We start from the raw sequence: 13,069 nt of genomic DNA on the forward strand, positions 1-13,069 counted from the left end.
GAGCCCGGGGGCTCCCTGCAGCGAGTTTACCTGTCACCACCAGCTCCAGAGCTCTGCTAACGTTTTTCTTAGAAAATATGACTCTCTTTGGACTTAGCCTCCTTCTTCTCGCCCTGGGTTGGCGCTCGGTGGGGGATGTGTGAAGGTACAGTTTGTGCTCTGTTTTTTCCAGGATTTCTGTTATTTTGTAGAGGAGGGTAAGTTTGCTTATTTTTAAACACGTAAAATATAGGTTGATATTCAGTATAGGTTTTCTGTTTTTGCTGGGGAGAGACAGCACTGGGAGGTCCTGCTCAGGTATGGCTTTGGTGGTGGTAGCTCCATCACCGTGGCCCTGATCCAGGAAAGTGCGTTTTTCTGAAACATTGATCTCCACGGGCCGCTCTTACCCTGGGAGATGAGCACATGCTTAAGTGTTTTGTTGGACCTGGTTCTGTAAAAGCAGGGTCCCTTCAGCAGCGGAGGGATCCAAAGCCAACGGTACAAGCAAGCCTGAAAGCCACTCACAAGGCCATGAGAGTTAGATCCCTTTGCAGCAGCAAGGCTTGAACATTGCGGTGTGACAACTCCTTTTCCCCTCCATGGATTAGCCAGCTGCAAGGAGGTGAAAGGAGAACAGGCGCCATGGCCACATGTCCCCAAGGAGCAGGTGGTGGGATGTGCTGAAGAACAAGGCAGGGACTGGTGCCTGCAGTGGTGCTCTTGGTTGGCTTTTGTTTTGCAAAGCCATCCATTGGCCATCATGTAATGGCACTTTCTATCGCGATTGGATCATGGCTGGCTGAAACCATCCTCAGGATTAGCAGAGGGGCCTGGGTACCTCTGTGACAGGCCTAATGTCAGACCTCACTTTAATCAAGCAACCTGGTGCTGGAGGTGAGAGGTTTTGCATACGGTCTCAGGTGCTGTGAGGCGCTTGGGGCATGGTGGACTTTCCCCTTTCTTCTCTTGGCTGTTCTGCTTTGGGATCTGGCTGCAGCTTTTCTAGGGTTGAAGTTGTCATTGAGGTTTTTCTGATCTTTATTTTTATTAAGTTCATTAGCACATTTCCTATCAAAGAACAGCACGTTCCCTCCCTGTCCTCGTTTTTTCCCCAGTTAATAACCCTTTGCTGGTTTGGCTCGTTTGTAAAAAGAGACAGTAGCTCTGGGAGCGAGTCCTGGTATAATAGACAGACGTCAGCACTTTCCATCTGATCTGAAAAGCAGCGTTAATTCAAAGAGAGGGCTCAGCGAAATGACTGCAGAAGGCCCATGTTACATGTCTGGGGAGCATTGAGCCAACCTATATCAAAACGTGGCAGAATGTGTGTGTTCTTCTGAGCTGCTGAGAGATGCTCTTAACCCAGATGGTTGCTTTTCCTTGCAGAAATGGTCTATAACAGCAGCCTCCTGCTCTTCCCTTCCGTCCCTGAGGCTCTGCTTTGGAGATACCTGTTTCTGAGGCTCACAGTGCAACGAAAACCCTTATAACAGTGTTGAGTGGTACAGGTACACAAGATCGTACGGCAAAGGCTAAGCTTTTGTCTGTGCTGCAGGTGCTGGAGGCACGTGTTGGGGAGCTGTTTTGGCTGAGGTTGGATGGGAGGTGGTTACGGTTCCTGGGCATCTGCTCTGCTTCTGAAGGCCCCACCATCTTCCTCAGCTGGGTTTTGTCAGTGCTGAGGAGCAGAGAGAGGACACCAGACTGAGATTTGAAATAAGCAGGGGTAACTGTTGCAGGCCTGTGCTCCATACTTTCTGCCTTGGGGGTTGGGGAGCAAGTGCTGCCATTGCATCTCAGCTTGCTGCTGGTTTGGAGAGAGTCAGGAGACCACCTGCCTGGTGGGACCCTTCAGGGATATGTACCAAGCAAAGCTGAGTCACCTTGGAGTAGGGAAAAGCCTGCATTCATTGAGTGGTTTCAGTAAATCTGGGATCTAGCTTCAGCAGAGATCAGGGTTGCTGGATGAGTTTGGTTATCAAAGAAAAAGAATCAAGAGGTACCAGTGTGATGCCCTAAACCATGGAGACAAGGTCTCCCAACTTACCTGTTGTGACCTTGGCTGTTTCAGGGGATGTTACACGGCATCTTATCCACCATGTGTGAAATGCACAACTGGCTGAGAAACATCTCCAGCCACTGTTCTCCAGAGCAGCTGGGCCCAGCTCTCCAAAAAGAGGTGTCTTTCTGCAGAGCCTCCAGAAGCTCGACTCCCAGCTGCAGTGCCCTGCGGACCTGCTGGCTGGTTGCATCAAATGGTTGTTTGTTCTGAGAAGCTGGAAAGCACTCACTCCATGACAGCCTGGATGAAGTTGCAGCAAGGGGTTAAAGGTGCTGTGTCCTGGGGGACCCCCACCCCACAGGCAGCGTTTTCTGTGCACCAAGATGTGTTTTCAGCAATGACCTGCAATGTGTTCTGTGCTGGAGGATGGAGTGGGCAGAAGAGACACCTGGAAAGCATCTGTGTTGCTATTGTCAGAGTGATTAATCCACATTTTCTTAATTCTTCAGGGCTACAGGTTTTCTCCAAAGACAAACCCTCCCCTGATTTACCTTTCATTGCTGGTTGTTTGCTTTCTAAGTGTCTGAAATGACTTTTGAAGAGTTAGGACTGCCAGCAGCCAGTGCTGTAGAGCACACCACGCTGGGGTTTGGAGTCAGCTGGTGCAAAGTCTTACATCATGGGCTTGTCATCGCACTTTCTGTGTTGTGCTTGCATTGTTGGGCAGATGTCTAATGACAGAGAGGGCCTTGCACAACCATGGAGCAGACTCATGGTCTGATGTGAAGCCCGGCTTCATGATGAGAGGGTCACCTGCCATGGCTCACGTCTGTCGTGTTGGCTTTGCCCAGTGGTTGTGGCCTTTGCTGCTGGGTTCTTTGGTTGGAAATTAAAGTGTCTCATCACCTGCATCACTCCAGACTTGGTCCAGGATGAGATGCAACCCTCTCACAACTCTGTGCCCCCACTGCTGCCTTTGGTGCGGTTGTGTATGAAGGACATTTTAGGTGCAGGAGCCCTGCTGATTGACGATGCCTCACGTGGAGGACATATAGTGCTGCTGGTTCTCCTGCTGGGAGGTCACTCTCTTGCATGAAGAGGCTCCTGTGTTGGAATAAAATGCCTTTCATTGGCCTGGCTGGCATGGCTGTTCTTCACGGGGTCTAGGGAAATGAGCTTGATGGTGATTTAATAATGCTGAGCATGGTGTAGTGTAGACAGACTGTTTCTGTGAGCTCAGCTCCCCATGAGTGTTCAAAAAGCATAGGCCAGTCCTTACAACCCTAGAGGATAGGTGGATAGTAAGAGTGAATGGGGAAACTGAGGCACAGAGACTTTAGCTCATAGGTGAGACCATGCAGCGCAGACTGTTGTCCTTTGATTTTCATAGTACCAGATGAAAGCTAATGTGCTGGGTCCTCTTGCACACCCATCCACCACATCCCTTCTCCAAATCATCGAGGCTTGGCTTTGGGGTTGCTTGAGTCAGAGCCGAGGCCGTTTGCTCTTCCCTGAGGGCGGTGAGCGCCTCTCACTCTCCCTCGCTCCATTGCTGGAGTCCCTCATGCCCCAGGCGCCGAGGAGCTCTCCTCGCACTTGGCTGCAGAAATGGGCTCAGCATCCCAGAAATTCAGACTTTCATGTGGGAGCCGATAGTCACACAACCTCCATCCAGAAACCACCATTATCGGCCGCTTGCTTTTTCTTGGTTTCTTTGAACTACAGCTCCCAGGATGCCTGAAGATATGCAGACATCCCGAAGACAGTGGTTTCCCATAAACTTTTGGGGTTTCATGCTTTGCAGGCAGGAATGTTTTTATTGCGTCGCAAATCCCTTCAAGTCCCTCAAACCTCCGTGGCAGTTCCCTGCTGTGGGGCAGCCGCGGTGGCTGGAGGCAGCCAGGCGGGAGGCTCGCCAAGGGCTTTTCTCTCCGGCATTTTTCCCCTTCTCGCAAGAGGGACCTTTTTAAGTCGCTGTCGTGCCTTTTGAAGGGGACATTTGGGCTGGGAGGAAGTTTGGATGAGATACAGTTTGCCTGTAGGGATGCCTTTTCCCTTCTTCTTGTACCCATTATTTCAAGGGCTGTTAAGCAGTGTCCTGTGTCCCCATGCACATTGCTGGGCAAAGCGGGGGACACGCTAGTGGGTGAGTGCCTCGGGCAGGGTGGCAAGGGGTTTTCACTGGACTGGGAAGAACTGGGGCCACAGAGAAGAGAAGAAAATGCAGTTTTGTGCACCAGTACAAGAAAGCACAGCAGGCTTGGGTTTTAAATCCTGACGTACTCACAAGAACGAAGCGAAAACCAGAGAGGGAAATTTTCCTTTAGTGTGGAGAGACGTGGTTGTAACAGTGACCTGGTGGGTCCCCATCTCCCAGCCCCCAGCGCAGATCCACCCCTGGGCCAGGTGAAACGTCAGGGGACAGGACGTGCTGTGCCCACATCCCACGGGTGTCCTTGCGGCTTCTTTCTGCCCATCCTGGGACAGGGGGAAGGTGCTGGGAGCAGAGTGGGGTCTGTGGCATGGGCCTGGCTGCCCCTAGTAACCGCTTACTTTCTGTGAGAGAAGAAATGCAGGGAGTAGAATAGGGCTGTGTGCAACTTGGTGGCATTTTATGGCACTGTTCTTCTGACTGTAAGAATATTTTAATGAGTTTTTCCCATTTGGTGCTGGTGGACACCAGCATTGTACTTTATGGTCTGACTTGCAGCATTTTGCCTTCCTCCTTTTTCCCTTTGGTTGATTAAAAAAAAAAAAAAAAATCCAAAAAAAAAAAGGCCCAGAATCTTCCATGGATCAAGTTTTAATAACTATTTATTCTATAGGTGCTATTTTAACAGTTTGAGGAGCTTTGTGAATGAAACACAGAAGTGCTGGGTGCTCTTTGTGGGCCACCAGCACCACCAACCACCCAGCCCTTGCCAGAGGCAGCACAGGCATGGGTCAGGCTGTGTCTGTCCCTGTGGGACACATCCTGCCCTGCTCTGCACCATCCCCAAGCAGTGGGGCCAGTGGGACACTGCTGGGGCTCCAGCTCCATATGGGTGTCCTTGTGCCTCGGTGCTCATTCCCTGCCACCCCTCTCCTGTTCTTCCCTCTAGCACCTTGCACAAGCACACCCGCATACACAAGGACACCCGGGTACCCGCACACGGACGTGTGCACACACAGCTCCTGGCACCTGCCCGCCCATCCCAACAGCGATCGGTGGCGGCAGGCGGTGTGGTCCTGGAGCAGGCGGGTGCCAGCCCAGAAAGGAAAACCATTGAGGCTCTGCGGCCGACTGGCGTTAACCACATCACTCCTCTCCTGCCCTTGGAAAAGCCTGGCCGACTGGCAGCCCAGAATAACAAGCTTTTCCATTCGTGCGCACAGCGTCGGACGCGAGGCCATTTAAAACAAGAGCCGGCTCCAGCGCGAGTGCAGCGCTCACTTAGACTAAACAAGGGCACGTCGCTCCTGGGCAGTGTGTCCCCTGCATAGGGGGATCAGGCTGAAGGCACAGATGTTGGGGCAGATCAGAACATTATGGTGGAGATGCTGGGACAGCAGATGGATGGCACGGCAGAGATGCTGGGATGGTGGATAGGGATGGCACGGCAGAGATGCTGGGATGGTGGATAGGGATGGCATGGCAGGGATGCTGAGATGCCGGACAGGGATGGCAAATTGGGGCAGTGTGGTGGTGATGCTGGGACAGCAGATTGGGGCAGCATGGTGGTGATACCAGGACAGCACGGCGGGGATGCCGGGATGGCGTGGTGGTGCCTCGCTATGTGTGGGCTCAGCCTGAGCGGTGGCTGGAACGGGTGAGGGACGGTGAAGATCCCAGGTGGGCTGAGTCTCCCCAGCTTACCCATCCATGCTATTGCACGCAAGGAAAGCAATTTGTTGGGTTTTGTACTTTTCTCTTTTCTCTAAATTTGTTTATTTATTTATGTACCTATCTATCTATCTATTTATTTATTTATTTTTCCTGGTATCTTTTTCATTTGGATAAAAGATTTAATTGCTAGGGGCAAATTCTGAAAACCAGCTACCAGGGCTGTACGTTGAGCTCTCCTGTCCTCTGCAAGAAGGGAGCAAGTCTGCATGTTTCTGTGCCTTGACAGATGTACACTCAAGCACACTCACACAGCCAGGTTGGAAGAGCCCAAGTTCTCTGTCCTGCTGCTCAGGAAGGAGGGATGTCCTCATTAAAAATGGTAGTAAAGGGAAATGATAGAGTTCTTCAACATAAGCCAAGTGATGGGTATTTTTTCCAAAGAAAGAAATTTTTGCCCATTTTATTTTGTAGGTGTGTTTAATTGTTGTCTGTAGATGGTTGGACTTCTGTTTTTAAAGTAGATTAAGCTAATTTTGAGGGTGAAGAATATTGTACATGCCATTCATGAAATGGTGCTCATCAGTGATACAGTTTATGGTAAGCACTAAGAAGATCTTTGCTGACGTCTGCTTTTAAGCTGTTTTGCAGCACCAAATGGAGATGATGGGATATTAATGTCACAAGCTAGCAGGCATGGAGATACCAGACTAAATATTGCTTAGAGTCTGCAGAGAGAGGAAACTTCTAGGTCATGTTAAGTCATCTTTAGGATCCTACTTCTCCTCAAGTCCTGGAGCCCCATTCATGGGCCATGTTTGTATCATGGGGTGTCTCAGCAGCGTGTCCCACTGGCTGTGCTCACCCATGGGCAGCTTCCTGGCTCGGATCCATGTGGGACTGGGGTCACAGCAGGATTCTGCATCCCCTTGGGGGATATTGGTGCCTGAGGAGGGAGATGACACCACTGCAGGTCCCATCCCTGCCAGCGGCACAGGCATGCAGGGGGATGCAGGGCACAGCGTGACTCGCAGGCTGCCGCACGCGTGCCCAGCATCTCTGTTCCTGCACGGACAGCTGTCGGTCAGAGGGGGAACAGTTGTTATTGTCAAAATGCAAATGAATAAAATCATTATTTTGGCAGAGAATTTTTAGGGGAAGGACATGCAAATTTACCTTCCGTTCGGAGTGTACACTGGTATTAAAATACAATGTTTGAAAGCCAAAACAAAGGAACGTTTTAATTTGGGACTCATCAGATGGTTCCTTCTGCTTGGATTAGCATCAAATTCTTTGCAGCAAGTGCTATTAAATTTGACAAAACTCCAGTTTTCAAAGAAAACAAGAAAAAAGTTCTAGAAATGCCATCGATTTCCAGGGCTTGTTGCTGCTTTCATTTGCCTCCGCTGTTGTGAAGCAACTGGCTTGGTACTGAATACTGGACAGGCCAACAGGGACAGACTTTAGGAAAAGCAAGTAGGACATGAGGTTGGGTTTCTTCCTGAATCTGCTTTAATCTGGCCTCTAAATAGCTCAGAAAACCCAGCCCAGGGTTCTGCTTGGATGCCAGGAGGTCTGGTGGGACCTCAGGGCACACCTGAAGGGTGATGCCAGCCCTCGCCGTCAAGGTGGGAGCGAGCAGGCAGCAGGGTCACGAGGCTGCCAAGATCGTTGACGGAGGCTGTGCTGAAGGGATGTGTTGTGTTTCTTCCCTTGGCCTTCTTTATAAACACCCTTCACCTAAACCCCACCTTTCCACAGTTCTTGGAAACAGCTGTGCTGCTTATTTATACGCACCTGTGAGGTATTTCCATCCTTCTGCCCCTGCTTCCCTTCTCCTTTCATCCCTGGGTGTACCTGCCCACCTTGTGTCGCAGATCAGAAGTAGAGACTAGCCGCTGACTCGCTAATTGTAATGCAGCCTGATAATGCCAACTATAATTAGCTGTACGTATCAAAGCAGTTTTGCTGGCGGAAGTTTTTTGTGACCCCGTTATCATACTTTAAATAGAGGATCACATCTGCTCTGCCAAGCTCCTTGCTGCAGAGCCAGGTCCTGCAGAGTCCAGCGTGGTCCTTCCCAAGGAAACCAGCCCAGCGTTGTGCTAGGTGCTCTGCCGGGTTTGTGAAGAGCCAGGCCTGGGAAAGCAGCGCTCATCAACAATCTTTAAGTGCTGCTTACATCCCCCAATATGTGGTGGGTGTTGGAGACCACTGAAAGATCTGCTTCTTTCTTGAAGTCACTGTGACCAGCCAGGTTGTGCCAGCGCCACAGGGCTGTCCTGGGTTGTAGTCATCGGGGTTTTGCAGCTCTGACCTGTCTCTCCTTTATGGCTTTAGGGCAAGAGGCAGCTTGTGCTGGTGTATACTGTGGCGCAGGGAAGAACAGTTCAAGGTCTCTAAATATGGCATCTTGTCTTGAGCTGCAGCATCACATCCCAGGGCTGTCTCCATGCTCCCTCTTGTTGAGGCCTCTGGCTTCTTTTGTTATCATCTGCAACTCCTGCCATTCCTTCCCCATCTGCAGCATCCCCCTATCCCTCTCTTTGGCCTTGGGAAGCCTTAGCACACTGACCAGCTGTCCTTCCCCTGCAGCAACCACCCCATTGAGTCAAAACAGGCATCACCAGCTTTACTCAGTCCCACCAGACTGGCTGGTTTAGCTTGTGGAGATCCACCCCTGACAGGTGGGTGAGCCAGCACACTTGCAAAGCTCACCCCCTTGGCAGTGCAAAAACCTTTGCCTTCTTCTCTGCAGCATCAACCAAACTCAGTCCATCATCCAGCTCACAAACCTGGCGTGATAATGCATGGTGAAGTTTGGTTGAGTGGATTCGCCTGAATTCATGACTTGCTGAAACCGTGGCTGCCCACAGCTGCTCTGTCACGTTGTCTAATCTGTCTTGAGCTCCTCGAGGAGGTAGATGGGCGCCTGTTCCCCTGACGTGCTGTTCAACATTGTGGTGCTCGTTGGGGGAGAGATTCCCTAATGTAATAGCCCACAGGCAGACCTTGGGCTGTAGCAGCATCAGATCTCACAAGCTAATCACAGTAGAGTCAGCGTGAGCAGTGGGACGCTGAAGTCCCGAGGGAAACCCAGGGACTTGGAGAGGCTGCCAATGAGTTCCTCTCCCAGCTCTTGGGGTGAGGGACCAAACCTCCCAAGGTGCTCTGTGCTGTACTGCTGTGGGGAATGCAAGCCCAACTGAGTTCCTGTGTTGCTTCCTTGGAGAAGGCACCTTGCTGCTGTTTGGGTTGAACTGTTGTGTTCTGGCAGGAGATCACCCAAGCTTCCCATTTCCAGCCCTGGGCAGCATTGGGGGAGTGGGGAGTGAGCCCTCAGAGGTGCAGCAGAAGGGCAGTGTCCCACGCAGACATGGGGGTTCATCAGCAGAAGCTCTGGATGGGCAACCTTGGTAGTCAGTGACTGTCCTGGAGCCAGGGGAACACACTGAGAGCAGGTTTTGCTCAGGGAGTCCCCAATGCTTCCCACCCACCACTGACCTGGAGCTAAGGTGTGAGCTGGGCTTGGGAAGTCCCTGTGGGCAGTGTCCTTGCGTGTCATCCTATGACCCAAAACACTGGTGGAAGAGCTCAGTCTATGGCTTGTGCACCCCAATCCTGGACACTGCTTATGGATTTAGGAGCCTGAGCAGGATTAATGTGAGGAGAGAGGAGTATATGACTGTCTGCAGCTCACCAAGTTAGCTGTGTTCTCACCTAGAAGCCCATGGATATCAGACACCAGTGGACGAAGCTACTTTCCTGAGTGGTGAGGACAGGAGCAGGACAGCCTGGCAGTGGCGAGGTGGGGCTCTCAGGGCTCCCTCCCCAGAAATTTTGGTGGGTGTCAGGTCAGTTTTCAACATCACTACCTCTTCTTTCTTCCCTTCTCAGTCAGAACAGATAGCAAATCAGGGCCATGCAGGGCAACAGGGGCTCACAGTGTCCTCTGGGGATGCCAGTGAGGTTTGGTGACATGTTGCTGTATCAGGAGGGCCACAGAAAGCCCAAACCCAGTGGTGATGAACCTGAAGCATTTCTGCCTTCTGCCTCGTAGACACTTCTCAGTTGAGTCTGGTCTCCCTCATCCAAGCCTGGTCCCTCTCATCTGAGCCTGGTCCCCCTATCTGAGCTGGGTTCCCCTCGGCTGAGCCCAGTCCCTGAATCCAAGCCCGGTTCCCCAGTCTGAGCCCGTGCAGACTCGTGGTTATGTAAAGACCCAGCGAGCACGACCGGGAGATTCTTCAGTGTTGGAATCTGAGTCACATGGGGCTGTTTTATTTCCCCCTTTGCTAATCTCGTTTCTATAGAAACAAGATTGGGAGGAAAAAAAAAAGAAAAGAAAAAAAGAGCCAAGCACAGAGCGAGCGAGAAACCTGAGGTGATGGGTGAGGGAAGCGGAGGTGGTGGATGAGGCAGTCGGGCAGCACGGGGATCCCAGCTGGGATGGGAGCGTGTCTGTGGTTGTGTGTGTCGAGGGCACAGGGACTCTCCCAAAGAGCCACTCTCGGATGAGCTGCTCCTCCAGCAGCGGTTGATCAGCAGAGCTCGGAGGGAAGGGAGCAGAGGCTGTGCAGGTGAGTGAGCGTTGCTCGTGCGGCTCCCGGGCATCTTTCACCGGCACAGCACGGCACACCGCAGCTGCGCCCGGCTCACCAGGGGTCCCGTCCTTGGCTGCTGCTCTGGCCACACTGGCAGCTGGAACCGGGGCCGGTGGGCACTGTGCCCGAAGCATGCCGGTGAGTGGGGTTTGCTGGAGTGGCATTCATGTTCGACGCTTGCCCGGAGGCTGGCTGGGTGTGTGGCCAGGCACGTTCCCCTTCTGAAACCTCTCTCTCCCAAAAGGCTGCTGCCTGCTCGCAAGGCACCTTTAGCTTCAGTTATTTTTCCTCTATTTCATTCTAACTGCACTTGTGCAAATACAACGCTCACAGGAGCTGAAACCCGCAGCTGCAGGGAGCGCAAAGAGCTGTGCTTGCTCCCAGCCCTGCTCTTCCCAAGGCAGCGTCCAGCTCCCTTGCAGCGGGATTTCCCTTCCCCAGCCTCCAGGCCAGGCTGTGGCTGGGATGCCCATGGGGATAAGCCCAACTCAATAGCTGTTTTTGCTATGACTGTTCCCAAAGGGAGGACCAAATGAAAATGCTGCTTGTTTGCCTGCTGCCAAGTGCCTGGGCTGCCCACAGCCACTGCACAGCTTGTCCCGGGACTTTTGCTTGCCTGTGCTAATTCCAGAGGCTGGCAGCTGCCTGCCAGGAGCTGGGTTAGTTCTGAACCCTGTACAAGCACATGCTGGCTCTCAAGTCTCGGGCTGGGGACTGCAACAAGTGGGAGTTATTCCTGCCTGGGCTAAGATGTCTCTGTCTCTGTTGGACGGATGGCCCCTGCCTGGGTGGTGACAAGGGATTTGGCTGGGTGTGTTGGTGGAGCAGGATTGTTACCGGCACTGCCTGTCCTATGCCAGTTCTCGTAGCGGCTCTGCCTTGTGACCTCAGTCATCCTATGCCCAAGGCACGGTGCAGCATGGGCCACGCTGTGCCCTGCAGCTCTGGCCGTGGCATGGCTGGGTTGTGCAGTGCCAGCGGCTGGGTGAGATGCCACATGAGCACCTGGGCTTCTGCAGGCACACACTGACTCTGATGGCTGCAAACTGCTGAAACACGCTGCATTTTGCAGAGACAGCCTGTGATGTCCCTCCAAGGGCCATGGCAGGGGAGAGGGAGGGCCTTGGAGCTGAGGGGATGGGGACTTTGCTTGTCATCACTTTCCAGTTGTGACATGGCGTGGGGGATGCAGCAGCGAGCCATTACAACCCCCGGCCAGATTCACGCCTGTGCACGGCTGATGAAGCTGGAGGGATGAATCGAGTCCCTGTGTATTTCTGTACTAAGTCAGCTTTGGGAAATGTCATTGCTCATCCGCCTGCCCAGCCAGCGAGGGGGAGGAAGACGGCGCTTCAGACCCTTGTCCTCACCCAGAAGGGCAGCTGAGCAGATTTTTGTGCTGGGGTGCTGTGTCCTGTGATGGCTCAGTGAGGTGGCTGAGCCACAGGCAGGATGGGGCTGGGTTGCCAGCCCACCGTGTCTCTGTGCTGCTTGTGCTCCCACGTCAGGCTGGTGTGACATGGCACGTTCGGGCAGTGCAGGTAGTGTGGAAGCTGCTCCCCACGCAGAGCCTGAGCTTTACCCCTTGGCCGGGGCGGGCTGTGCAGGCAGTGAGGGTCCGAGTGCTGCTCTGAGCACCCTCCGCACATCCTGGTTGAACAGCCCGCCAGCACACATCAGGCTGGGGACAGAACTGTCCCCATGCTCTTAGCAGCAGTGTCTGCCTCTGCCTGCTGTATGCCTGCAGCGAGGGCTGGGTGCTGTGGCTGATCCCGGGGGGGTGCTTGCATCTCCATGTCCTGTTGCCCCTATGTACACGCGAAGTGCGTGCAGGATTTGCATCCCCATGCCCTCCAGCAGCGACGTTCCTGCCTCCTCAGCGCTGCCAGCTCTGCTCTGCCGGGAGGTTTGGAGGGAAGGGCTGAGGATGGGTATTGCTGCACAAGTCTCCAGGGCTGATAACTATTTCTGGGGAAAAGATGCTGTGTTCTGACTTAACGGCTGACATGGGACTCTGAACATGTGTAATCTGGCTGACAGATGGCAAGTCATAGAGGTGTGATTTATGATACAGCACAGTAGCTGAACAACCTTCTCTCATTGTCAGGAGACGATTCTTCCCAGTGCTGCGGTTCATGTTTCAATTGATGGTTTTCCCTTTGTGTCCCCTTGGCTCCTCGGCAGTATGCGGGGACCACCGGGAGCCTTGGCAGGTGCCGGTGTGGCTGGATGGGTCTGCCAAGCCCCGGCAGTGCCGATGCTGAGCTGCTGCAGAGATGCTGTTTCTTATGATGGGGTGGGCAGGTCACCCCAAATCCTGCCAAGGCTGGACCATGAGCACTCCCATGGAGCGAGCAGGGCTGGGGGTTGGCCTTGTCACCGTCCCTTGGCTGGGGTGAAGCTGGCTCAAGGCAGCAGTGGCTCTCTGGGGCTGCTGGTTCCCCAGACTGACACTTGTGGTGCTGAGCATGCTGGTACTGATGGGAGAAGGCACAAAAATCTTGCCGGTCAGTGAAGCGCACAAGAGGATGGACACCGACAGCTGTAGGGAACCTGCCTTATTCGCATGGCCTCTCTGTGCCTCAGTTTCCCTGCCTCTACCTTACAATCACTAACACTGATCCTTCTCAAGGGATGGGCGTCTATTAGCATTTGGAA

The 13,069-nt window shown here is 53.0% G+C and overlaps 1 protein-coding gene across 19 annotated transcripts in view; it reads left to right on the forward strand.

Annotated features, from left to right (window-relative positions):
* Positions 1-13,069, forward strand: part of LOC102083672 (ankyrin repeat and fibronectin type-III domain-containing protein 1) — a 223,968-nt gene that overhangs the window by 169,465 nt on the left and 41,434 nt on the right. The window contains exon 1 of one of the 19 annotated variants that reach the window (XM_005505732.4): positions 10,137-10,387. The exons of 17 other annotated variants lie outside the window; for them this stretch is intronic. The gene's annotated coding sequence lies outside the window, so the exon portion shown is untranslated. Of the gene's footprint in view, positions 1-10,136; positions 10,388-13,069 lie in introns of those variants that run through there. One more of the 19 variants, XM_021291861.2, reaches the window with a different exon arrangement.

The sequence above is a fragment of the Columba livia genome, chromosome 15, assembly GCF_036013475.1.
Source record: "Columba livia isolate bColLiv1 breed racing homer chromosome 15, bColLiv1.pat.W.v2, whole genome shotgun sequence".
Classification (NCBI taxonomy): Eukaryota; Metazoa; Chordata; class Aves; order Columbiformes; family Columbidae; genus Columba; species Columba livia.